This window comes from Lissotriton helveticus, chromosome 2_2 (genome assembly GCF_964261635.1).
Source record: "Lissotriton helveticus chromosome 2_2, aLisHel1.1, whole genome shotgun sequence".
In the NCBI taxonomy this organism is placed as follows: domain Eukaryota; kingdom Metazoa; phylum Chordata; class Amphibia; order Caudata; family Salamandridae; genus Lissotriton; species Lissotriton helveticus.
The window spans coordinates 121,592,417-121,617,327 of NC_136060.1; positions in this window are offsets into that span (position 1 = coordinate 121,592,417).

Sequence of the window (24,911 nt, forward strand, 5' to 3'; positions counted from 1 at the left end):
ACTAGCAGCCCCAGGCAAAATGCTCGAAAAATTGATACAACGTCAATTGAATAGATTCATTGAGGGAAAAGAGGTTCTGCATGAAACTCAGTCAGGTTTTAGATCGGGATTCAGCACCGAGACCGCCCTCATTGAGGTGGCCGAGTCAATTAGGTGGTCCTTAGATTCAGGAGCATCAGCTATGCTGGTGCTCCTGGATCTATCAGCCGCATTTGATACGGTGGATCATGGCAGATTGTTGTTACGGCTGAAGGACATAGGTTTGGAAGACATGGCATTGAGTTAGTTACAATCCTATCTTACAGATCACTCCCAGAAAGTGGCCCTGGGCACCTTCTCCTCGAAACCTAAACTCCTCTGGTGTGGCGTCCCTCAGGGGTCGGCACTTAGCCCTTTACTTTTTAATGTCTATCTAGCCCCACTTTTTACCCTGATTGCTAAATGGGGTGTTAAGGCGATTTCGTATGCAGATGACACGCAATTAGTCTTCCCCTTTTCTGATGTGTCTGAGGTAGCTTTTAGTAAGCTGAGGGGTTGTCTTCGAGATGTTGCCAATTGGATGAATGCCAACAAAATAAAACTGAATGCAGGTAAAACGGAGGTCATCTTCTTTGGCAAACATACTCGTCCCCCCTCGGAACTGTGGTGGCCCCCTGAAATGGGCCCCCCCCTCTACCTAGCACCAATGCGAAGAATTTGGGAGTAAGATGGGACGAGGGTCTCTCCTTCTCTTCACATATACAGCAGGTCACATCTGTATGTCTCTACAAACTCAGGAATCTCCGTAAGTTCCTCTCTCTTTTGCCAGTAGACTGTTGCAAATTAGTAGTTCATACAACAGTTACGTCCAGATTGGATTATGCGAATGGCCTCTATCTCGGCCTCCCCAAATATTTGGTGCAACGCCTGCAGATCGTGCAGAATGCGGCTGCGAGACTGCTAAAGCACATTCCTTTTAGACAGCATGTCTCTCCGCATCTGCGCGATCTGCATTGGCTCCCTGTGGCTAGCAGAATAAAGTTTAAAGCTCTAACCTTGGCGTTTAGAGCATTAATGGGGACCTGTCCCAACTACTTAAAACTCAGACTCCCCCGGTATTACCAGGAGAGGTGCCTGCGATCCAACTCTCGGCTTCAGCTATTCGTCCCACGTGCCAGAAAATCTAGACTTGGAGGCAGGTCCTTTTCTGCTGGCACGGCGATACTTTGGAACGCCCTGCCTGCCACCATCCAATCTGCCACGACAGAAGCCAGCTTTAAGAAGCAACTAAAGACCTGGCTCTATACCCAGAAAAACTAAGCACTCCCCCCTTCTTGCTCGGCCTAACAAGAAACGTTCCTTCAGCGCTGGGACACCTCCTTGTGAGGTAGCTGTTCGCGCCCTATAAATATCAGTATTATTATTATTATTATTATTATTATTATTATAGGAGAACCTGACTTAGCGGAACTTAATAGTTAGTATAGTGTCTTGGACTGTAAGCAGGAGAAATTCTTTAAGAACACCCTGTTCCTCCAGCTCGGGTAGTTGGTTAATATCAGCATCATCTTTATGCGTAGTGCATGAGACTATTTTGCTATAAATATCTTCTATTTTTTGGGTGAAGTAATCCGAGATGTTGTCGCAAAGAGATTGGGTAGGCTCTTCTTCCGTATCAAGGGTTTTAGGATTGACAAAGGTGTTAAGAATATGAAAAAGCATTTTGGAAGAGTTACCTGATAGTTCCAACTGCATGATAATTTGATTTTTGCGCGCTTTTTTAAATGTTTTTGTGATAGGCAAGCAGAGCCATTTTGTAGTGTTCTTTGCTTAACCCATCTTTGGTGCGCCGCCATTTACGTTCGAGTTTTTTGCAGATGCCCTTCTCTTCCTTTAGCTCTGTTGTATACCAAGTGGTCTGAGTACGGTTTGTCATCGTGTTTGACACTTTCTCTGGGATTATAGCATCAAGAGTAGTTTTTATAGTGCGATGAAAAGACTCAAGATGATCCTCCACTGTAGCTGGAGTGGGAACCTGCCTATTTTTAGTGAGCACTTCCTTGAATGTGTCTGGAGATAATTTCTGCCAGTGTCTAAAAGTCTTTTTAGACGGAAGTGTCTTCACTATCTCTTTCCTTGCAATAAGAAGGTCAAAGGAGATCATAAAGTGGTCAGACCAAATTAATGGATCGGTTGAGATATAAACAAGATCTGTTGAATTAGAAAGAACCTGGTCCAATATATGACCTGCTTTGTGGGTAGGGGCGTCATTCCTAGTTGTAAGATTGAGTGCTGTCATTTCCCTTGAAAAAATAATCGCTTCTGGGTCTTCTTGGTTATCATGGTGCACATTAAAGTCTCCCAGGAGAATAAACTTATCTGAGGATATGACGTGTGGTGCAAGTATGTCCAACAGGTTAGAGATTTAATTAGCAATAGGGCCTGGGGGGCGATATACAAGTGCTCCCTTCCAACTCATCTGTGGATGGAAATCCAGTCTGAATACTAAAATTTAAATATTATCTGAACTTAATTTGTCTAGAGCGGTGGCCTTTATAGGATCTTTATAGATTATGGTAACTCCACCACCTACTTTGTGAGACCGATCAAGTTTTAAAATATGGTAACCTGCTGGTATCGCAACCGCAATATCAGGGGCAGAGGTAGGTCTTATCCAAGTCTCCGTTAGGAAACCTATGTCTGGGGCTGACGTGGAAAAAAGATCCCAGATATTTATGGCATGTTTGGGAAGTGAGCGAACATTCGCTAAGAAGCAGTGCCAGTTTGTTTTGAGAGGCCTGGGATCAATGCGCTGTGTAGTCAGGGATCCCGTCCCAAGAGGAAGGGTTAGGCTCTCAAACCTGCATTTGATGCATGTGAAGCTACCCTCGATATTAGAGGGGAGCCGATTGGTACAAGTAATACAGTCACCATAACCCATAGTGTGCCCTGTTATCGTCCTGATGTCCAACAGCTCCAATCTGGAGTATTTATGATCCTTCCTGCGGGCCTCTGTATTATCCCTCCACAAAGATGTAAGGGGTATGGCGTCTGGCGGCGACCAGGCGCGGACGGGCGCAGACGGGCTTGCCTTAGGCACGCCATTGGCCGCCCGCTGCGCGCGTCCGCTGCGTGTCGCCCAGCACATGCTTTTATGTGGTCCAAGCGTTCGAACACTAGAGCGCTGACCCTAGCCCGGAAGTGAGTATTTTCTCCAAACCAGTGAAAGGAAGAATCTCCCTCCACAGCAAACGAGCGGTGCTCGCGGTGGACCGGGGAGAGTGAAAATAGTCCCTGATAATTTAATGAAGATTTAAACAAATGTATATACATTTTTTTTTAATGTAATTTTTCTTATTGCAGATTGCACAACATACACAGCATGTTTGTGCCTACAGCCCTGGGGCCGGCAGAATTTAACACCGGAAAATCACAGCTTATATGCTGACAGTCCAGGGTATTGGTAGCGATTTTGTCTTAAAAAACTACATAAGAATATATGCAGCCTTGGTAAGATCGCATTTCTGTTCATATTATCTTTCCAACTCACGATTCCACACATTAGAACTTGTTGCGATTACCACATGGCCCACACATCACACTCCATCAATACTTGTCATCAGTCTACAGCCTAAAGCAGCTCTGGATATAACTTTTGCTAACAAGCCAAAAAGCTCACACGTCAAGTCCCCCGCCCAACATGGCAGTTCACATGGCAGTATCCCTACTGTGGTCTGCACCCCATGATTCCAGCCAGTTCAGGTAAGGTCCCCATATATCCAAAGGCCCTGACCTTCTAGGCATTAATTCCCAGTAGAGAGATAACTGATCCATGTAATATGTGACAGCATGCAGCCACCCAGCCACCGCAGGAGGCTGAGGCTTCTTCCAGTGGATTGCCACTTGGCGCTTGGCCAGTAGCAGCAACATGGATGCGAGTTTGCGATAACCCCTTGGGATGTCTAAGACAAACCCCAGCAGTGTAACCAACAGTGTAAGTGGTATCTGCAAAGTAGTAATGTCCCCAATGTGTCTAACTACATACCAGAACTGTGCTATCGGTCTACAGTATCTCCCCAAATGTATGAATGTGGCATCCTGAGATCCACATCTCCAGCATGTAGTGTCTGGGTGTAATCCCATACGGTGCAATTGCACCGGTGTACGGTACACTCTATGTAGAAAATTAAAGTGGATCAGCCGTAATCTATAATTCGGTGAGAGGTGTTCTAATTGTGAACAGCAGTATTCCCATTGTTTATCTGTTATTGATGATTCAGATTCCCTTTCCGAATCTATTTTTGACGTGTACGACACTATGGGGGAAGTCGCTTGCATTATGCTGTATATACGTGTTATCAATTTACAGGAAGAGGGGTTTGACAATACATTCTCCAACGCAGATAAAGCCGGTGGTTCCTGGGGAAAATCAGTATATCTCGCTCTGCAAGCCACCCTGAGCTGATAATACAACAGCATGTCTAAAGCCGAAGGCGTTTGTAGTCGACACATCTGCTGTAGCGACATGAATGTAGCATCAGGGTATAAATCACTACCCTTGACCAGGTCGTGTGCCTTCGCCTGCAGTGTAGTAGCCTTATCCGTCAATGGTGTCAGCAGCGGATTGCCCCCTATGGGCATAGATGGAGCATATAATTCCTGTAAGCCCGCCCTTCTGGCTATTCGCCGCCATGCCCACCGTGTGGCCTCTACCGCATCAATTTCCTGATGAGGCCGTTTGTAAGGTTGGTATACTGCCGCATTTACTGGAACGGGAGCAAACCTATCTATTTCTATCACCACATGCGGCAGATATGGAGTTGGGTGCTGCCAAAAGTATAAGTATTGTGCCTGTGTACTAAATGCGTAGAGCTCAAAATCTGGAGCTCCTAATCCCTCTTGACTAAAAGGCAGCGTCAGTAGGTTCCACGAAATGCGAGGTTGTCTGCCCGCCCATACAAATTCAAGGATGATAGTCTGAAGATGCTTAAAAAAGTGAATGGTAAGCGGCATTGGAATGTTTACAAACAAGTATAATAGTTTTGGAAGCAACACCATTTTCGTAATTGCTATACGTCCTTGTAAGGAGAGGGGCAATTGCTTCCATATTTGCACTTTGGTTTCTATCCAATCAATAACCGTCCTTTAGTTTGCTGTCTACAGTTCTTGCAGAGATCTACTTATCTTAATGCCCAAATATCGAGTTTCGCTCACGGCCCACTGTATAGGACATTCCGTGTCTCATGGAATAGTTTCATCTGTGAGTGCTAGGAACGTGGCTTTCGCCCAGTTGATTTGGATTCCCGTCAGGCCACCATATTGAATCAATTCCCTCATCACTATGTTGAAATTTTCTTTAGGATTCATTAAATAAATAGTCATATCATCGGCATACATTGAGATCAAAAGCCCTCTAGATGTGAAGCCTATGCTCCTTTGCGTGTGATGTTGACAGAGCATAGCTGCCAATGGTTCAGTGGCAATAGGAAAGAGCAATGGTGAAAGAGGGCAGCCCTGCCATGTGCCACGGGTGGTGACAAATGGTTCCGACACATGCCCATTAACCAGTACCCTCGCCATCAGATTTGTGTATATAATTTGGATTTGTTTAATGAATATGGGGCTTAAACCCTTGCGAGATAGCAAGGTAAAGAGAAACTTCCATCCTAAAGAATCAAAAGCTTTGGTGGCATCTAACAGTGCCGCCACGGCCTGCACATGGGGAGCCAGATAATGCAGGAGGCCGAATAGCGTGTGCAAATTGTGGGCGGTCGAATGACCCGTTATAAACCCAGATTGATCTGGGAGTGCAATCTGTGGTAGCATCGGCTGCAGTCTATTTGCCAGCAGTTTAGAGTAAATCTTAGCGTCGAGGTTAATTAACGATAGCGGTCTATATGAATCGGGTGTAGTGGGGTCCTTGTCAGGCTTTAGTAAAGCGATAACTGTGCCTTCTCTCAAGGTAGGGGGGGAGTGTACCAGTGTCTATTGCCTCTAGTTATACCTTCAATAATCTGGGAGCGACATACTCCTTATAAAAGGCGGCTGTCAAGCCGTCTGCTCCAGGGGCCTTGTCAGTCGGCATACTGTTGATGACTTGACGTACGTCATCCACTGTGATTGGTAGTTCCATATACTCACGGGCACCATTTTTTAACCATGCCGATGCTACAGTATCCAGATATTCAGTAATGTAAGCTAACGACGGGTCAGTGCGGGACGTGTATAGCCGTTGATAGTAGTGGGAATGGTAGTAAGGATGTCATGTGGCGTCCTGGCTACTGTACTTCCGTTGATTTGCAATTCCGTAATATACTCAGCTCCTCTTGGCGCCCGTAGCAGACCCGCCAGTGTTTTCCCGGCCCTGTCCCTCTCCCCGTACCATCTTGCCTGCGTATATTTATGTAGGTATGCCTCCGCTTCGAACTCCGTCAATTTAGACCGTATTAAAGCAGTAGTGGAAGGGGAAGGATTCAGTTGGAAAGATCATTCTAGCTCCCCGATTTCACACTCCAATCTCCTTAGTGTGGCACGTATATCCTTGAGAGCGCCCGCTTTTAGTGCTATGCAGTTGCCCCTGGTGAAGCCTTAGATGCCTCCCACAGTATACCCGGTGAATATAACAATCCCTCATTGAGCATGAAGTAGTCCTCTATTTTCCCCCAAAGTTCTTCCCGGAAGACGTGGTCCAATAGGGAACCAGATGGAAATCTCCAGGTAAATGGTTGTATATATGGCGCTGGTATTTGCAGTTTTAATAACGTGGGTGCATGATCAGAAAAAGTGCGAGGGTAGTGTGTGGCTTCAACAACCCAGTTTTGTATATCCTTTGACACTAGCCAATATTCTAGTCTAGACCATGCGTTCCGATGATGTGTCACACACGTGCCTTCCTGTTGGATGTAGTGCCCTCCAATAGTCCACCAAATGTAGATCTGTTATGATCCCGGACAATGTCTTGGCAGCCTTAGGATGATGTTTGCGTGACACTCTCTGTCTGTCGGCAATTGGCAATAACACAACATCAAAATATCCCCCCCACAGAATTGCCACATTCCCCAGTGTCTGTATCTTCTGCCAGATGTGCTGAAAAAATTCCAGACTGTCTGTATTCGGCCCATATGTGTTAACTAGCACCATTGGGGTATTGTACAGCGTACCTTGCAATAGTATATATCTTCCCTCACCGTTTGTTATTGTATGGTGTGTTTTCTATTGAGGTCTCTTTCGTATTAAGATGGCCACCCCCCTGGAGGGAGTACGTCGAGTATCCTACCTCCACTACCTCTCCCCATCTATTATTCCTGAGTGTGCCTGCTACTGTGGCCGTTAGATGTGTTTCTTGGAGTAGACAAATATCAATCCTCTGCCTCAAGAGATAAGAGTAGACCAGTCTTGACTTTCTACAATCATTCAACCTTCTTACATTCCACAAAATACATTTGAGTGCTGTCATACGTGTATCACGTGTACATGAGCCCCAGCATACCGAGTGCCGGCCATATGCATTCGTCCAACTCTACAGGTTTGGTGTGTTAGAATTAGCTTCTTGGCCAGGCCCCCTTATCGTCTGCGGGGATTTTAATATTGCCTTAGGAACATTTATAGACAATCAATTACCTATAAACTATAAAGGACGTAAGCCTAAAGTTTATAGGGCCCTATCCCAACTAATAGCCAGTCATAATCTGCTTGATGTCTGGGATCTAAAGAAAAAAAATGACTCTGGATCTACATTTTTCTCATACCCGCATAATAAGTATGTTCGAATTGATTATATTTTGTCTTCTTTGGCGGAATTTGATTTGTTAGATATAATTAAATCTCCAAAAACGATTTCTGATCACAATGCACTGACTCTTATTTTTGATTTATCTAATTTTATGAGAACTAATTATCAATGGTCCTTTGACAGAAAGCTTCTGGTCAACCCGGAATATGTAACCCATATAACAACTTGGGCTCAGGCATTTTTCGACAGTAACCAATTTAGTGCACCCAGATTAATTGTTTGGGACTGCTTCAAAGCTGCATTAAGGGGTGAAACTATATCATTTGTCGCCAAACGTAAAAAAATAGAGGATAATATCAATCTGAACCTTAAAACAGAATTATCTAATCTTGAAGCTTATCACGCTACCCAGATTCATCAAGGAGATTCAGCCTCTGACACTCTTCAAAAAATACTAGTCTTAAAGAATGAAATTAATAGTTCTTTAATTCGTAAAGCTGCTGAAACATATCAAGCAAATAGAGGCAGTATATATGAATCTGGAGAAAATGTAGGGAAGCAACTAGCCCTTCGAACACGCCAAAGACAGTCTCATAACAAGATAAAGCTGATTGAGTATGAGGCTCAGCAATTTACTACCGCCCATGACATTGTTGGGGCTTTCCAGAAATTTTACCAGAAGCTATACCACAGTGAAGAGGTACACTCCGGGAGTGATATAAAAAACTTTCTCAACACTTGGATTTCACCTCTAGACTCCAACACCCTGATTGATGAATCTGTCAAACAAGATCTTGAAAGAGAAATCTCAATCACGGAGCTGGAGCTCGCCCTTGCTGACTTAGCAAATGGTAAAGCTGCAGGTCCTGACAAAATTCCTTTGGACCTTTATAAGGTTCTCGGTAAACAAATACTTCCATATCTACTCGATTTGTTTCTTGGGGTCCAATACCATGCAATACCCCCTGAATTCTGGAAACAAACGAATATAGCGATTTTTCCTAAAAAAGGCAAGCCACCACAATCTCCATCTTCATATCGGCCTATATCTCTAATAAACTCCGACTCAAAACTTTATGCCAAGGTCCTAGCTAATCGGCTAAGTGGGGTGGTCGAGCATCTTGTCTCCCCATGGCAGCATGGCTTTATACCCGGGAAGGGTACTACGGATCATACCCGGAGAGTCATTACCCTATTTGACATCATGGGGGCCACGGGGGGAGAGATGTCCTTGATACTTCTCGATGCCGAGAAGGCATTTGACCGTGTTTCATGGCAATTCTTATGGAACATCTTGCAATTTAATAACTTTGGACACAAATTCATCAAAGCCATAAAAGCCATATATGTAGACCCAAAGGCTAAACCCTCTATTAATGGTTTTGAGTCGGAGTTTATTGAGATACAAAGAGGCACAAGGCAGGGCTGCCCCTGCTCCCCGATATTATTTTCCCTTTATATTAATCCCCTAATTGTAAAGTTGCTTTCTTCACCTTTTATTCAACCTGTTAAGGTGGGTCTGTTTTCAACAAAAGTATTGGCGTACGCCGATGATGTGGCTGTCTTAACTACCAATCCTGCTGATGCAATCCAGGAAATCGAGCTAACCACCCAGACCTTTGGCTCTTTTTCAGGCTATTCCCTTAATAGGGACAAAACAATGGTCGTATGCACAAAAAATACTATATTTGAGAGCCCCTATAAAGTGAAACAGACTACCTACTTGGGGGTCAGTATCTCTTCTGATGTAAATGAAATCAACCATCTAAACTATACTCCCTTGATTAATAAAATCAAAGACGATCTTAGGAGAGTGGATAATTTACATCTGTCCATAATTGGAAGGGCTAACTACCTAAAAATGACTGTCTTCCCAAAGATACTTTACCTGTTTGGAGCTATCCCGCAACTGGCTGGGGGTAGTTTTATTAAGATCCTTGACTCCTCCATGTCTAAATTTATTTGGAGCTTTGGAAAGATTAGAAGAGCGTTACCATTTTTGACTTTACCCCAAGATAGGGGAGGGCTAGCTATTCCCAGCCTAACTCTATATCTATGGGCAACACTCATTCAACATATGGGTCCTCTATTAACTTATAAAGTAGCCACCACAACTACTATTACATCTTATATCCCTTCTATCTATGAGTTGAGTCTTGGGGTTAAATGTCAAGGGCTATTCTTAAGGCAGGTTGAACCATCGTACTATAAAAAAATTAAGTTAAAGGTAGTTAAAGATGCATGGAATGTTTGGAAATTAGTATCTAAACAATTAGCTATCCCGAAATTTACAAAATACACTCCACTATGGCGTAGCTCGATCCTTTCGGTCTGCCTTGATGATAGCACTTCTCGAAGGTGGGAAATTTTAGGCATCAATACAGTTGCGGATTTTTTTGGTCAAGAAACTTCACCCTCATTTCAATGGTTGCAACAGAAGTATACTATTCCCCCAACTGATTTTCTTAAATTTTTTCAGGTATCTACAAGTATTCATAACTGTATTCCCAGAATTAAATTAGATAGTATCTATTTTTTTTCAATTATTGGGAAGCGCTCTACTAGTATTGGTAATTTATATCAGACCTTGATGGAAAAAACCACGGACGACTTAGATCGGGTTGAGCAAGCCTGGGTGGCAAGGTTAGGTAATCCTAATATCGATATTGACCTTTCCTTGGCCCTCTCATCAAAATTGTTTATCGCCTCTAATCTTAAAGCCCAATACTATAGAGTCATATATAACTTGTACTATACACCCACAAAACTCTTCTCCTGGGGGTTGAGGGCTGATGACAACTTATTTTTCGGACAAGGTCGATCTCATTTTAAATGAGATAAAGAAGAATACTACTGGCATTATTGAGCCGCAGGTACCTCCAACCTTAGTGGGAACCTATATGTCCAACTTCCCCCGACTAGACTCATTAGGCCTTGAAACCCTGATGAGGAAGATCAAGTCAGGTTCCCCAGCGGACCCATGTCCCCCAAGTGTATTTCGCCTAGCCCGCCTTAGTCTAGAAGATCACATCTTATCAGTGTTAAATAAATCACTAGATACTGGCCGACTACCCACCAACTTCAAGGAAGCGAGGGTGAAACCACTAATAAAGAAAATAGGGGCTGACCCTACAGTGCTGAAAAATTATAGACCAATTTCCCAGCTACCATACCTGTCCAAGGTTTTGGAACAGCATGTGCTGATATCCCTGACTTCATTCCTGGATGTTAACCATCTTCTCCATGAGATGCAGGCAGGGTTTCGGGCACATCACAGCACCGAGTTGGTTATGCTCTCGGTGTTGGATGACTTAAGAACTAGGGCTGACAGTAAAAAACCAAGCGCGCTGATACTTCTAGATCTGTCAGCAGCGTTTGATACTGTCAGCCATCCCTTACTCTTGGACAGGCTGGCTGGCTTTGGGTTTCGAGATTCAGCATACCATTGGTTGGAATCCTTTCTGCTGGGTAGAACCCAGAGAATCCAGCTGGGAGATATGGTTTCAGGAGTGGGAGAACTGACTTGTGGGGTCCCGCAGGGCTCTGCTTTGTCTCCCCTCCTGTTTAATCTATATCTACAACCCCTAATAAAAACGTTGACTGAGATGGGCTGCCGCGTATTTAATTACGCGGACGATACTCAGCTACTATTGAGTATGGAGGACACTGTACAGGCCCAGCTACAAGCTCAGGAGGTACTTAGATACATAGTTAAATGGATGTCTAGTAACCTCCTTAAGATCAACCCCGAGAAAACTGAGGTCTTGATAGTTTCATCTACTTGCTCCCCTTGGAGCGACCTTTACTGGCCTCAAGAACTGGGTCCTACCCCCAAACCAGCCGACTCGGTAAAAAGCCTCGGCATCAAGATAGACAGTGCTCTTTCAATGAAGAGCCAAGTCTCCACCGTGGTAGGAGTTTGTAATGGCCTCATCAGACAATTACGTAAACTAGTCCCACTTCTGTCCCAGTCTATGCTCCGTACCGTAGTCTCTGCCATTATACTTTCGAGACTGGACTACGGAAACGCTCTCTATTTGGGTCTACCAAAGACATTAACCAACAGATTGCAGGTGGTCCAAAACGATGCAGCAAGACTCATTTTTAAACTTCCACGGAACTCTCATGTTTCTCCGTTGTTACAGAACCTTCATTGGTTGCCAGTCTCACAAAGGTCTGTTTTTAAAAGCCTTTGTATAGCCCATAAATCTATTTACGGCCAAGCCCCAGCATATGTTAAGGAAAGGTTGGAGATCTACCGACCTGGAAGAACACTAAGGTCCTCTGAGGCTCATTTACTGATGTGCCCTCGGTTCAATTTAGCCACAAAAGGTGGGAAATCTTTCTCAGTCCTGCTGCCGAGGATCTGGAACAAACTACCTGAAGCCCTTCGCAGGGATGGAAACAGGCTCCACTTTAGGAAGACCCTAAAGACTGTTCTGTTTAGGGCAGCGCTGAATCTGGCATAGCCTATCGCTTTCATGATGTAACTAGGCTGTTATTTTTGTGGTTAAAGCGCCTTGAGACCTGTCGGTGAGTTGGCGCTATATAAGTACATAATAACAATAACAACAATAACAACAACTGCCCAAGATGTACACAACCCCAAGCGAACTTAATACACATGTTTGCCGAATGCCCCAAGTTGGATCTATTAAAGACAATGATTAGGGGATTTTGGACTCAAATATTCGGACAAAATATACGAGATTCAGAAACCCTCTACCTGTTGGGCCATGATGAATCCCTTGGCCATAGTATTGACGAACAAAGAACCATCTTTATAGGTACTGCAATTTTTCGTATTATTCTAGCTGCTCGGTGGAAGGACTCTGAACCCCCTACATTTCAGATGTGGCTTAGTCGATTTCTAGCTACCTATAAACAAGAGATCTCGATTTACGGTACTAGAGGTAAAAAAGCTAGGCTACTTGGAACACAGATTTGGGCCCCAATTTCTAGGTGGTATGATAATGTGAGGCCTGCTGGTATTCATGCTTTGACTTAATTGGCTCAAACTTAACCAACATTTGCCATATTTAATTCATTTTTTTCTTTTTCACGTTCTTTTTAATATTTTATACCATTTTTTTTAGATTGCATACTCAGGAATATGTATTTTCTGTATTTCTTTCTGTTTTATGGTAATCGTAAAACTTTCTTTAATCTTCTGGACATGTAATGAATTTGTATTGTCGAAAAAAAAAAAAAAAAAAAGGATTGGTGTGTCAGTGCGGTCAATCCAGTACTGCTCAAGCTCACTTGTTGCGTGTGTGCCAGTGCATTGTGAGGCAGATCTAACGAACAAAACATAACTTCCCCCACCCACTCCAACCCCCCAATCAGGTTGTGACATCTCCCCCCTTCCCCATTAACTGTAAACAAACGGTCCACAGTAGTGAACCAGAGGGAATCATCCCATGGGGGTAAGTGAGGTCGCTGGCGCAACACCCCTGCACTCGTGGCAGGGTGGCCGAGCTAACAGTGTATCACCAAGGACGGCGATACCACCCATGCATATATAGCTACAGTTACCAGTCTATTTTACCATGTTTAGCTAGTGTTCAAGCAACAGGGACCCTCTCATTTGCAATAAACTGGTTTCAGCAAAGGTCCATTAAGGTACAGTCGCAGAGCGGGACCCGTGTAACACTTATCTGAGCATCCAGCGATTGGGTCTAGGATCTCCAATTGTTATCGCTCAGGTTATTGTCGGCCTGTGAGCCGCTGGTCGCCGCCCACTGTTTTTCCTCTTTCGCCATCTGTTTTGCCTATGTCAGTGCTGCTTTTGCATCCATAAAAAAGGTTGGCTTGCCAGGACCTTGAATCCTCAATTTTGCCGGATATATCAAAGCATACTTGGTTCCGATATGCTGAAAAATCTTCTTCGCTGGAATAAACTCCCTGCGGGCCGCTTGAACTTGCAACATAAATTCAGGGTAATATGCAATGTTATTGCCTTTAAATTGTATCTCACCTCTTTCCCTAGCCAGCCTGAGTATCGTGTCACGGTCCCTGGAATTAAGCACCCTTGCAAGTATAGGTCGTGCCGGTGCTACCGGTCTGGGCATAGGTCCCAGAGTGCGGTGTGCGTGTTCTACCAGAAACATCGCGGATAAGTCCGGTCCAAGGAGGTCCAACATCATCGTCTCGGCGTATTTCTCCATGTGGATGTCCGTTGTCTCCGCAATCCCCATTATTCGTATGTTGTCTCTCCATAACCTGGCCTCCAAATCCTCATTCTTTTGTTTTGATGGCATATAGAACTCCATTAATGTCTCGCAGTTTCTTGTTCATATCCGTGTGCTCCTCTTCCGTCTCCGTTACTCTAGTTTCTAGTACGCTGAGGCGGCCCTCCTGCTTCTCCACTCACTGAGTTGATTTGAAATTCCGTAATATACTCAGCTCCTCTAGGCACCCATTCTTTCTGCTAGTGAGTCCATTTTTAAGTCTATCCCTTGGAGGCTAGATTTCAGATCTTTAAACATCGCTCGAATGTCCTCCTCAGATGGTTGAGTTGTAACGGTGTCCTCAGACTGCTCCTGATGACCAGTATCACCATCCGCTGTCTTATTGGCTTTCTTATGAAAATTGAGTCTGGGCTGGCGCGTGTCTGGTTTCCCCATTGTGTTGCACCTCGCACGGTGTTGTGGGAGTGGCTGCACAGGTCCCTCTGCTTTCCTTGTTGCACACATGCACTAGGTACGCTCTCCGCAAGATGTTATTCGTTTTGTAGTCCCCGGGAGGTCTCCACCTTGCCCCGCTATTTTGCCACAGAGGTTCTTCACAGTGGACGTGGGTATGTAGGAGCTATGGGCAAATAGTCTCGTTGGCAACCATCCCCAACTTCAACTGATTGATCCAGTCTGTGGTCAGCCCGCCACACTCTTCAACATAAACCAGCTGTCACACCGCAGCAATGTATATCTTCACGGCTACGACGGTCTCAGCGCCACCAGGCCATATACCTGCTCCTTTTGGTCACACATCAAATGGCGGTGCATGTAGTCTCCTACCAGTCTGTGGCAGTTTGTAGATTATCTCCAGGCTCTCGCAATGTATGCGCCAGCCGCAAGAGTGCCCGTCTCTATTTAGCAATGCCTCATCGTATTCATGCCAGAGATTAACAATCTATGAGCACGCTCAGACACACTATGCCTGTACCTTCCCGCTGCCGTGTTCCATGATCCGGGTCTTCCGCGCGCCTCCAGCATCCCACAACACACCTGTCGGTGCGGGCACCGCTACTCACAAGTGATGGATTCTCAAATGAATATGCACTGCATCGCCGCCATTATGCTCTGTCCGCTGTACTTCAGCGATCCGCTACACTACCCCCCCCGCAGTTCCTGAAGAAAGCCTGCCGCACGGCTGAATCTGGTCTGCCAGCTCCCCAACTGATATCCCGGGTAGGTGCCTGGAGCTTGCCACACTCTCCCTTCTCAGCGAGGCAGAGGGTGGGACCACTATCTGGGCCACGAGCTTCCAGCACAGTCACAGAAAATGGCGGCAGCGCGAGTCCACGTCCCCCCGCTCCAGCCCCGCACTGAGTGCTCGATACTTGCTCGCCTCACTGAAGTCACCTGGCAAGGTCGATTTAATCCCTCAGTGCCTGCTGCATGTCACTCCATTCCGGTGCTGCAGACAGTGCTCAGATGCCCGGCGTGACAGCAGCCGGCGAGTTTCACCGCTCGTCTTCCCCACAGTCACCCGCTTCGCCGTTCTCTGTGCTTGCGTCCGGAATACTGTCCCATTCTCCTCCTGGGCCACACAGCTTTGTATTTTGTATTTTCATTTATAGAGCGCAATTATCGCCAGCAGGTATCTAAGCGTTCGCCCGGGACGCCCGTGTAATTTGCTTAGTCCTACCACTACGACAGACTGCTTCTGTTTCCCGCACTCCTACTTCTGATTATTGCATTCCAGGGGTGATGTCTACGCAAGGCCGCGGCTTCATCCAGCGGCCTCGTGGGCAGACCTCAGTCTTTGGCCGGTCGTCTTCCCAATTCTCGGTCAGCTGCAAAAAGCTCTCACGCCATGCCACTGACTTGTTGAGTAGTTGTTATTCATAGGGTGTATCACCATCCCGTTGGGTATGAATGGATTAGAGACGGATTAATTTACTTGGCCGGCGGAGCTGCTCTAATGTGTGGCCATCTCGCTGCAGAGCGAAGCCACGCCCCTCCCCCCCACAAATGGATATACATTAACCTTCAAACAAGGAGAGCTTGGATTAATTATTTGTATTAATTGAACCTCTTCCTTTATTACGTATACACTGGAAAGATTGTCACAACTTGGCAACAGTGAACATTGTGTAAATTGTCTCATGTGGTGCATTACAATATATTATGTTACACGCGTATGTTACATTCTGCATTTTTTGGGGCTTAGCACTTTTAAAGTCTTGGTGATATTCCAGCATTCAATTGGGATTTCTCTATGACCAGATTTATGGCGGTCTGAAGTCCTTGAATTAGGTCAGTGAACCTGGATCTGATTGATGTACCATTTAGCAATGGATTGTACTGATGTAGTGGTGTAGTGGGATGAAGCCAAAGAGAACAATTCACAACAGTATTTACATGTATTTGCAATGATACTCTTTTAGTGCTGATTCACATACTCTTAAATGCAATTCACAAAGTTATAGGAGTAGAGGTAAGCCTATAGCGTTCCTCTCTTTTATGTATGGTGTTCTTCACTGAGAGTACATAGAATTACATGCACGTATCCCTACATTTCAGGTGTAAATGTGGGAGTAACTGGGAGAAGTGGCAAAAATGGGAAATATCTACTACAGAGTGAGAAGAGAAAGGGTAAAATCAAGGAAGGCCATAGCAAGGAATATGTCAATACAGACAGCATTGGCAAAGCCAATAGTTCTGGGTTTAATTTGCTAATGTATGCAGCATTAGCATGGTAGAGCAAGAGAGGCGAGGGAAAACTAGTAGAGAGTGCTGTTGCTGTAAAATAGTCACTAATGCCATTCAGTGTAAGTATTCAAGAAGGATACACCCAAACAGCTAATGGCATTCAGTGAAGGAGGAATACTCCATTCAGATGAACCATGACATGACTGGCAAAGACTCCAGTCAGTGGCTGCACGAGGCTGGTTGAAGAACGTCTATGATTGAAAGGGGCAGATCCAAAGGCCACTTCAAATACATTGTTAGCAATAGGTCTGTTTCGCGGCAGTATTGTCAAAATCTAGAACACAAATGCTTACACAGGGTACGTCAGTTGTAAGCCAGTAAATTTATACCCACAGCTATTCTAGTAGTGCTAGAACAGGCTCAGTTTACTCTAGCTAAGCCTTTAGAATAAGTCACACACCGTACATAACCGCTGACAGCTACTGTAAGGGAATCACATAGAAATAAATGGAGGCTAGAAATTGAAGTAGCAACGCAAAGCCAAACAATTAAAAAAACATTGAAAATAAATGAAAAAGAAAATGGTAATATCCTTTTAGACATAACAAACACCTATACAAATTACATAGGTTTCAAAAATCAATAAAAAGAAAAATATAAATAAGCTAATAAATATTACAATTTAGACATTGCATACATGTTATGTTATGTTATGTTATGGGCATTTATCATGCGCACAGCTGCTCCAGCAAAGGAGCGTCCTGGCGCAAGACAAGGTAGAACACAACACCGCTAAAAGCAAAGACAGAAAAAAGGAACAACTGCGGGGCAAAATTTAAAATAGGAAGGTTTTAATGGCCTTACGGAACAACAGGAGATCCTCCAACAAACGGATCTCTACCGGAAGAGAATTCCAGATAGCCGCAGCTCTCACTCGAAAAGATCGGCCCCCAGCTCGGCAAAGCTTGAACCGGGGGACCACGGCGAGAGCCTGGCCCAAGGATCGGAGAGAGCGTGTCGGAACATACAAAGATAAGAGGTTGGTCAGGATCTGGGGAGCAGAACCTTTCAAGATTTTGAAGGCCAGACATAAGACCTTGAAATGAATTCTCATCTTCACCGGCAGCCAGTGCAAGGATTGTAGGGTGTTAGAGATGGGGCAAAACCTGGGCAAGCCAACTATCGCTCTGGCTGCAGCATTTTGGACGCGCTGCAGGCGAGTGATTTCTGCCTGGTTAGCCCCCACCAGGAGAGAGCTGACTTAGTCAAGCCGGGACATCACCGTCGCCTGAATCACCAGCTGCCTGGTCGGGGCATCAAAGAATTTGAGGACAGGTCTTAAGCCCTGAAGAACACCAAAGCAGCAGGCCGCAGTTTTCTTTGTGTGGCCAGCAAAGTTGAGACTAGAGTCCAGCCAGACTCCCAGGTTTCTTAATTCCGAAACCGGAGTCGGAGACGGCCCCAGTTCAGAAGGCCACCACCTGTCCCCCCAGAGCTCCGCTCTCTTACCGACAATCATGATTTCAGTCTTTTTTGCGTTAAGCTGGAGACAGTTGGCAGTCATCCAGCTGGCCACCGCCCTCAGTCCACTCTGAAACCTAGGGGCATCCCGCTCCGCATCCCCACTGATAGTAACCGCTAGCTGAGTGTCGTCGGCATATGAGACCATAGTCATGCCCCACTGCTTGATGACATCAGCCAGCGGTCTCACGTATAGATTGAATAATGTGGGACTCAGTGAGGATCCCTTCGGAACCCCCATGGCCAGAGGATGGAAATTGGACTGGTGAGGTGGGATGGCCACGCAAAAAGAGCGATTGTTGAGGAAGGAGCGGAACCACTGCAGAGCAAGCCCACCAATGCCAATCTCCTCCAGGCGGTGCAGCAGAATGCGGTGAGAGACGGTGTCAAAGGCGGCGCTAAGGTCTAATAATACAAGCGCCGCCGTCTGACCCACATCCAACACCGCACGCAGATGCTCCACCATGGCGAGAATGGCTGTCTCCGTGCTGTGGCCAGCACGGAAGCCGTTCTGCGTGGGGTCCAGGACATTGGCCCGAGTAAGATGGTCTGAAAGGGCCAGATTAACGTGGGCCTCCGCAACTTTCGCCGGCCAAGGGAGCAATGAAATAGGGCGGTAGTTCTCGGGTTTTAATGGATCCAACGAAGGCTTCTTCAGAATTGGAGAAACCACCGCCTGCTTCCATTTGGTTGGAACCAAACCCGAGGCCAGCGAGAGGTTAATCAGGGAACACACTGTAGAGCGTCCCAGAAAATACTGGTCTCTCAAAAGGGCAGGTCTTAACGGATCCGAAGGAGAGCCGGACTTAATTTGCTGGGCCAATTTGTTGAACCCCTTAGGTAGTAACGGGGGGAAAGAGTGCAGGATGGTATGGCCTTGAGTGCCATCTAAGGCTCCCGGAGATGGCCCAATACTAGGGAAGGCCTGATAGATAACCTGGACTTTCTCCAGAAAGAAGGATGCCAGGGCCTTGCAGTGGGAGATGGTACCGGCTGCCGGGGAGGAGGTCCTTTTCGCCAAGAGGTCTTTAAGGACTTTAAAGATAGTTTTAGACGGGTTCATAATAATCATATTGTATATTGTATAAAAGTACTACATTGATAAAATAGCATTAATATACAATATTAAAATATTAAAGATGAATAAATAAATACACTATCAAATAGCATTACTATAAAAATAGTTATATACATTAACCATTGCATACTCACATATGTATCACATTGTACAAAGGTAAAACATATTCAAAAATAAAATATAATGAAACGTTAATGTAAAAATATAGTTATATAACTGTAGATGTTACTATACTTATACAACCAACATCTGAACAAACCACATCATAAAGATATAAACAAAACAGATGTAAATAACAGATAGACATACATACAAATTGCCCAAAAATGTAATTAGAATTATAAAAACATGTGACTCATCCCATATCTAATGCTCTTTTATACATACTCAAAGACACATCATAACAAATTACACATCCTAATATATACACCCAGACACCCACACACACACACACACACACACACACAAACACACACACTGACTCACAAATCAGATGTAATTGATAACTAGCTCCACTATTTCCTACAGCACAAGAGGAAGAGAGCACAGCTCTGGGTTTTGGCGCTATTTACGCACTCCCAATTGTAATGTTTGGGAAGTATGTATTATTATTTTCCTCAGGTGATGCAGGTATCTAATTCTTTACAATTCATAGTTCTGCATGAGATAGGCAGAGATCTCTGCCTACTCTGTAAAAGACTACATTTAGTGCATTTGCAGCTAAAATACACCGGTTACTGGTAAGTTTGCAGCTGTATTTTGAGTTGCATGTGTCTTCTCCGCCACATGGAAAGGGGTGGGGATGCATACATACAATGCATTAATCTGTGCCTGGAGTTACTCAACTTTATTTGAATGGAGATTTACAAATATGCAAGTGTGTGGACATTTCTATCCTTGAATTTACCTTGACAAGAGGGGCATTTCTTCATGTAAAATGAAAAATGGCAGCAGACCTGTGACCTCTGTTTCACAACATAGCTTCCTCACCTTAACATAACCGCTCCCTGTTTTACTGATCTTCCCCTTGCGGCCGACATGGTCCTGGAACTAACAGTTATGTTTTTTTCATATGTTGTCATGTAGTTCCCACTAATCCGTAGGATCTGCACATTTGTGGACAATATAATCTTGGGATGAGATTCCTAAACTGATTCCAAGCACCTCCATAGAATATGTTGTTCTGGAAACTATCTAGCTCACAGTGCCACCATGAACCCCCCTAACCCGACAGGGAGCAAATGGCTTCTGGCAACCACTGAACATGACAACAGTGACCCCCCAGAACCCTTTTGCACACACAAAAGAGAGATAGGAATGTTTGGTTGCATATGTCTCTAATTTTAGCGGCATATGCTAGATGCGTACAAACAGCCCTCACCCACAATTTGTGGCATGTTTCATCATAGGGCAGACCAATGTCTGGGTTGGAGCACAGGGAAGGGGAAGACAATACAAACATAAAGTTAAATTAAATTAAAGGGATCAAAAAATGATTGGGCAGAATGTGAAATCTAAAACTAGCTCGGGTATATCCACCGATATTCTTTATTCCTGGACTTCCCAGCCAGGATTAAAATCAAAAAGAGGATGGTGGTGACAGTGATTATTAGTAGCCCTGCACCCCTTGTAGTGCAGCTCGATTTTTCGGTATTTGTCTGTATTAGTCTGTATTCTCGCACCGTTTGGTTCACTGTGCTGTACATCAAGAATGTCCTTACTAAAACAGGAGTAGTTTCTTCACCTCCTTTTTGTAGGTTGTTTGAAAAGGATAGTTCAAGAGCCCATAAAGAGCTGTTGGTGGCTTTTAAAAAGAAACACCACAATTGAGGTGAGGTAGCAAAGACCAGGGCTACATACCACATGCTACAGAGGGACAGAAAAATAACTTTAAAAAGGAGATGTAGGAGAGTCTCCAGAAGGCTAGTGAATTGCGGGTAGCGCCTCATTCTGGAGTGTTGTTAACCACCCACTATTTAGCTCAGAACAGGCTGCAGCCCAGGCCTTGACATTTCTGTGCACGCCTGGACAGATTATTTGTAAACCTTGTATGATTTTGAGGGTGCTGATCACTCCCCCATAGAGGTGCAGGTGGCTGCGAGGTTTCAAATACAGTGGGAAGAAGTTCGGGAAGCTATTATACTCCTACCATCACGGAAGGCATCTGGACCGGATGGGGCTTCATGCGACCTGTTCAAGTCTCTAGTGAATCTCTGGGCACCTACTCTGACTCAGCATATAAATGCAGCCAATCATGGCTCTTTACCTGCTGGATTGTGCCATTGTGTGATCGTGTCACTATTTAAAAAGAGAGATAGATCTGACCAAGCTTGCTTTATACCACTTTCTTTAGTGTACACAGAAGTAAAAAATAATTGGTTGAGTGATTCTGGAACGTCTCACCTGTTGGGCAAATGAGCATGACATCTTGTCTGATATCCAGAATGGATTCAGACTGGGGCAGGGAATGGTGGAGCAAAACCTCAATTTTAATTTTGCTTATTTCTAAATACACTAAAACAAACGGAGGGAGGGTTCAATGCATGCTGCCTTTATGGACCTCAGCTCTGCTTTTGACATGGTACATAGGACTTGGCTTTGGGCACAGCTGGGGTGCTTGTGCGTTTAACTTGCACTTGTTGTCTTTTTGAGAAAGTTACATAATGACCTAACATCATCAATAAGACATGGGCCCAAAAGGAACACACCCAGCATTTTAATTTGAAGAAAGGAGTGAGTCACAGAAGTATTTTGGCTTTTTTTCTTTTCATTTTGTATATCAAGCATCTCAAAGAGGTACGCTCTGAACAAGGGATGAATGTCCTGAGAGTGGGTGACAGATCATTACCCAACCTCTTGTATGCAGATGTTGCCATTCTGCTTGCCTGTACATCAAGGGGCTTTCAGCGTCTTTTAGATGTTTTTTTCTGATTTTGTGGATAGTCTTACTCTTGAGCTGTCAAATAATAAAAAAAAAACTCATGTTATGCTGGGGGACCCTAAGAATACCAAAACCAAAAAAGTTGTTTTAAGGGGCAAACACATGAGTAGGGTAGAAAATGTCTCCTACCTTGGCATTCTACTTGACTGCAGTTGGCAACCATTGGTCAGTAAGAGTGAGACACGTTTTAAAAGGGCCATAGCTGGTATTAGGGACTTCTTGCGATGTTTGGACCAAAAGCCTATTAAGATTCGATTAGATGTGGGGGGCGTGGCTAACCGCCAAGCAAGGCGGCTGCAAAGTAACAGAGCTCTGAAATGGATTCCACTCATCCTGCCACAATTACCGGCGCCAGGGGCCATCTGGCACTGATTTCTTCTGATATTTGTGTAGGAACACGGTGGCAACATACTGTGCCGGCCAGCATGCAGAGACTGTTTCTGGGGTGGAGAAATCCAGCTTGACATGGAGCCCTGCACTACTAGACTGGACGAAGGGGTGCAGACCATAACACAAAGCGGCGGATCACCCTAGTGCACCCCCTGCCATGTGTATCTGAATGAAGACCCCTGGTGCTGCTGGTGCGTTGGATTCGACCGATGGTGTGGCCCAGCCGCTCCCCACTGGCCTAGTGATGAGTGCTGTCAGGGGCTGGGCCGTGCCGGCTTTCGGTGGCACCTTGGAGGACAACTGAGACCCTGTCTGGGATCTGCCGAAACACTGTGAGCCCTGGCTCTTATACACCGGAGCCTGCTAGTGGGACCAGTGCCTTGGGATGGCAGACCCAACCTCCACAAGACTGCGACCTGAAAGTGCCACCCATACAGGTGTTAAAGAATCTGCAGTGGTCCGGCGCGGGTGCTCCTCCTGCTTGTTTCGATGATGAAGTGACTGGGGGTTGCTGCTGTGCGGAGCCGCCCGTACCCTGCAGAACCTGTGCATGCTGCCATCGAGTGGGGCTCTCTTTCGGTGGTGTGCAGTGAGAATGGTTGGGCGCCCCCTTCCAGCTGTATTCACCAGATCTGCCACGTAGCTCCCCGGGTGCCCCTAAGTGCCGCTCCCTGTGTCCCTGATGCTCCCCGGACACTCGGCTGGAGCAGTGTGTTCAGTGCCCCTTCCCCAGCGCCACTGTGCAGTATATACAATTGAGTGCAGCTCCTGTGTGATCTGTGTGGAGCAACAAGTCGCTGGAGCTAAGCAGTAAAGTGACACTCATGGAACTGGTGTCTATATTTACCTGCCACCACGAGCCAGGGAACTTGCGAGATAGAATGCCCCAGATGTAAGCAGTGCCATTGTTGCTCCGCTGGACCTGCTAGATTATATCTCAGGGTGCGGTTGAGCTTGAAATGAGACCGCTTCGCCCGCTTGCAGACCGCTTCACAGAGGGTATACACGTTGCCTTGGGACCATTGGTAACTGGGTCTTGTGGTTCAGGCACGACACAAACTGGTTATAACGGTTTTGTGGGGCAGTCAACCTACAGCGCTGCCTCTTGGGCTCTAGCTGTGGATAGAAGACCCTTGGCCTGTCTCCACCCCGTGACTGTGTGTGGTGAGCCCACGTTGTGGACCACATCCTCAATGTAACAAACAGTCCTGGGCTGCTGTTGGATTCCTGACCCCTGCTAAGACTACTATTCCTACTCCCCACTTTGTTTGGTAAACTGAAGTGCAATATATAAACACAACGCCAGAAACAGTATTATCCTTACTGTTTCCCAGCTATTCCAATATGGGGCCAATGAAAGGCAAGACATCAGAGATGCCACCTGTTGACCAACAGACACAGAGGGAACCGGACATGACTTCGCAATCATGCTTGATCAGGTGTGCCTCGTCGACTAATGAAGACACCCTTCCGGACAAATTGGACTTAATTTTACAGGAGATACGGGATTCTCGTAAATCTATTGAACAGCAAATAGGCTCCCTGTCTACTGGGTTTACCCTTCTGAAGGCTGACCATAAGAAGCTATTTACTATAGTCAAAAGCAATAAACAGTCTCTGACGGAACTTTTACCGAACCACAAGGAACACTCTGAACATATTACCCAAATACAAAAGCAGTTGACTGACCTACAGGACAGGGTGGAGGACGCTGAGGGCAGGACTCGCCGCAATAATATCTGTGTGCTGAGTTTGCCGGAATGCTCAGAGGGCCCGAATGCAACACAATTCATGGAGCAGTGGCTGTCATCTCTCTTCTGTGTGGAAGTGGCGCACCCGATTCCACCGGGTCGCCTGACAGCGGGAGCATAGCCGAGAACAATGACTGCCTGTATCCTGAACTACAAGGATCATGATCTTCTCCTCCAGAGGGTCAGGGAACGATCACCCATCCTATACGAAAACCACCGGATGTCCCTATATCTCGATTGGTTCCATGATAAAATATCGATGTGAAAAAAATCGATGAAGAAAATATCAATGTAAAAATAGCGATGAAGAAAACATTGACTCCTTATACTTTAACAGGTAAGTACAATACTATTGACTAAAAAATATCGATGTAAAAAATATAGATCTAAAAAATATTGACTTCAAAAAATAACATAACTTAAATTAAATTAATTAAATAATATTAATATTATTGACAAAATAAATTACATTTAATATATATTTTAACTAATTATAACAAATAAGCCTAATTTAATAAATATAAATACAAGAAAATGTGTGCATATACATATATTTACTTAAATACATTTAATTTATTATTATCTTTATTTAATTTATAAACTTTTTTAATTATATAAAAATAAAATAACCACATATAAAAAT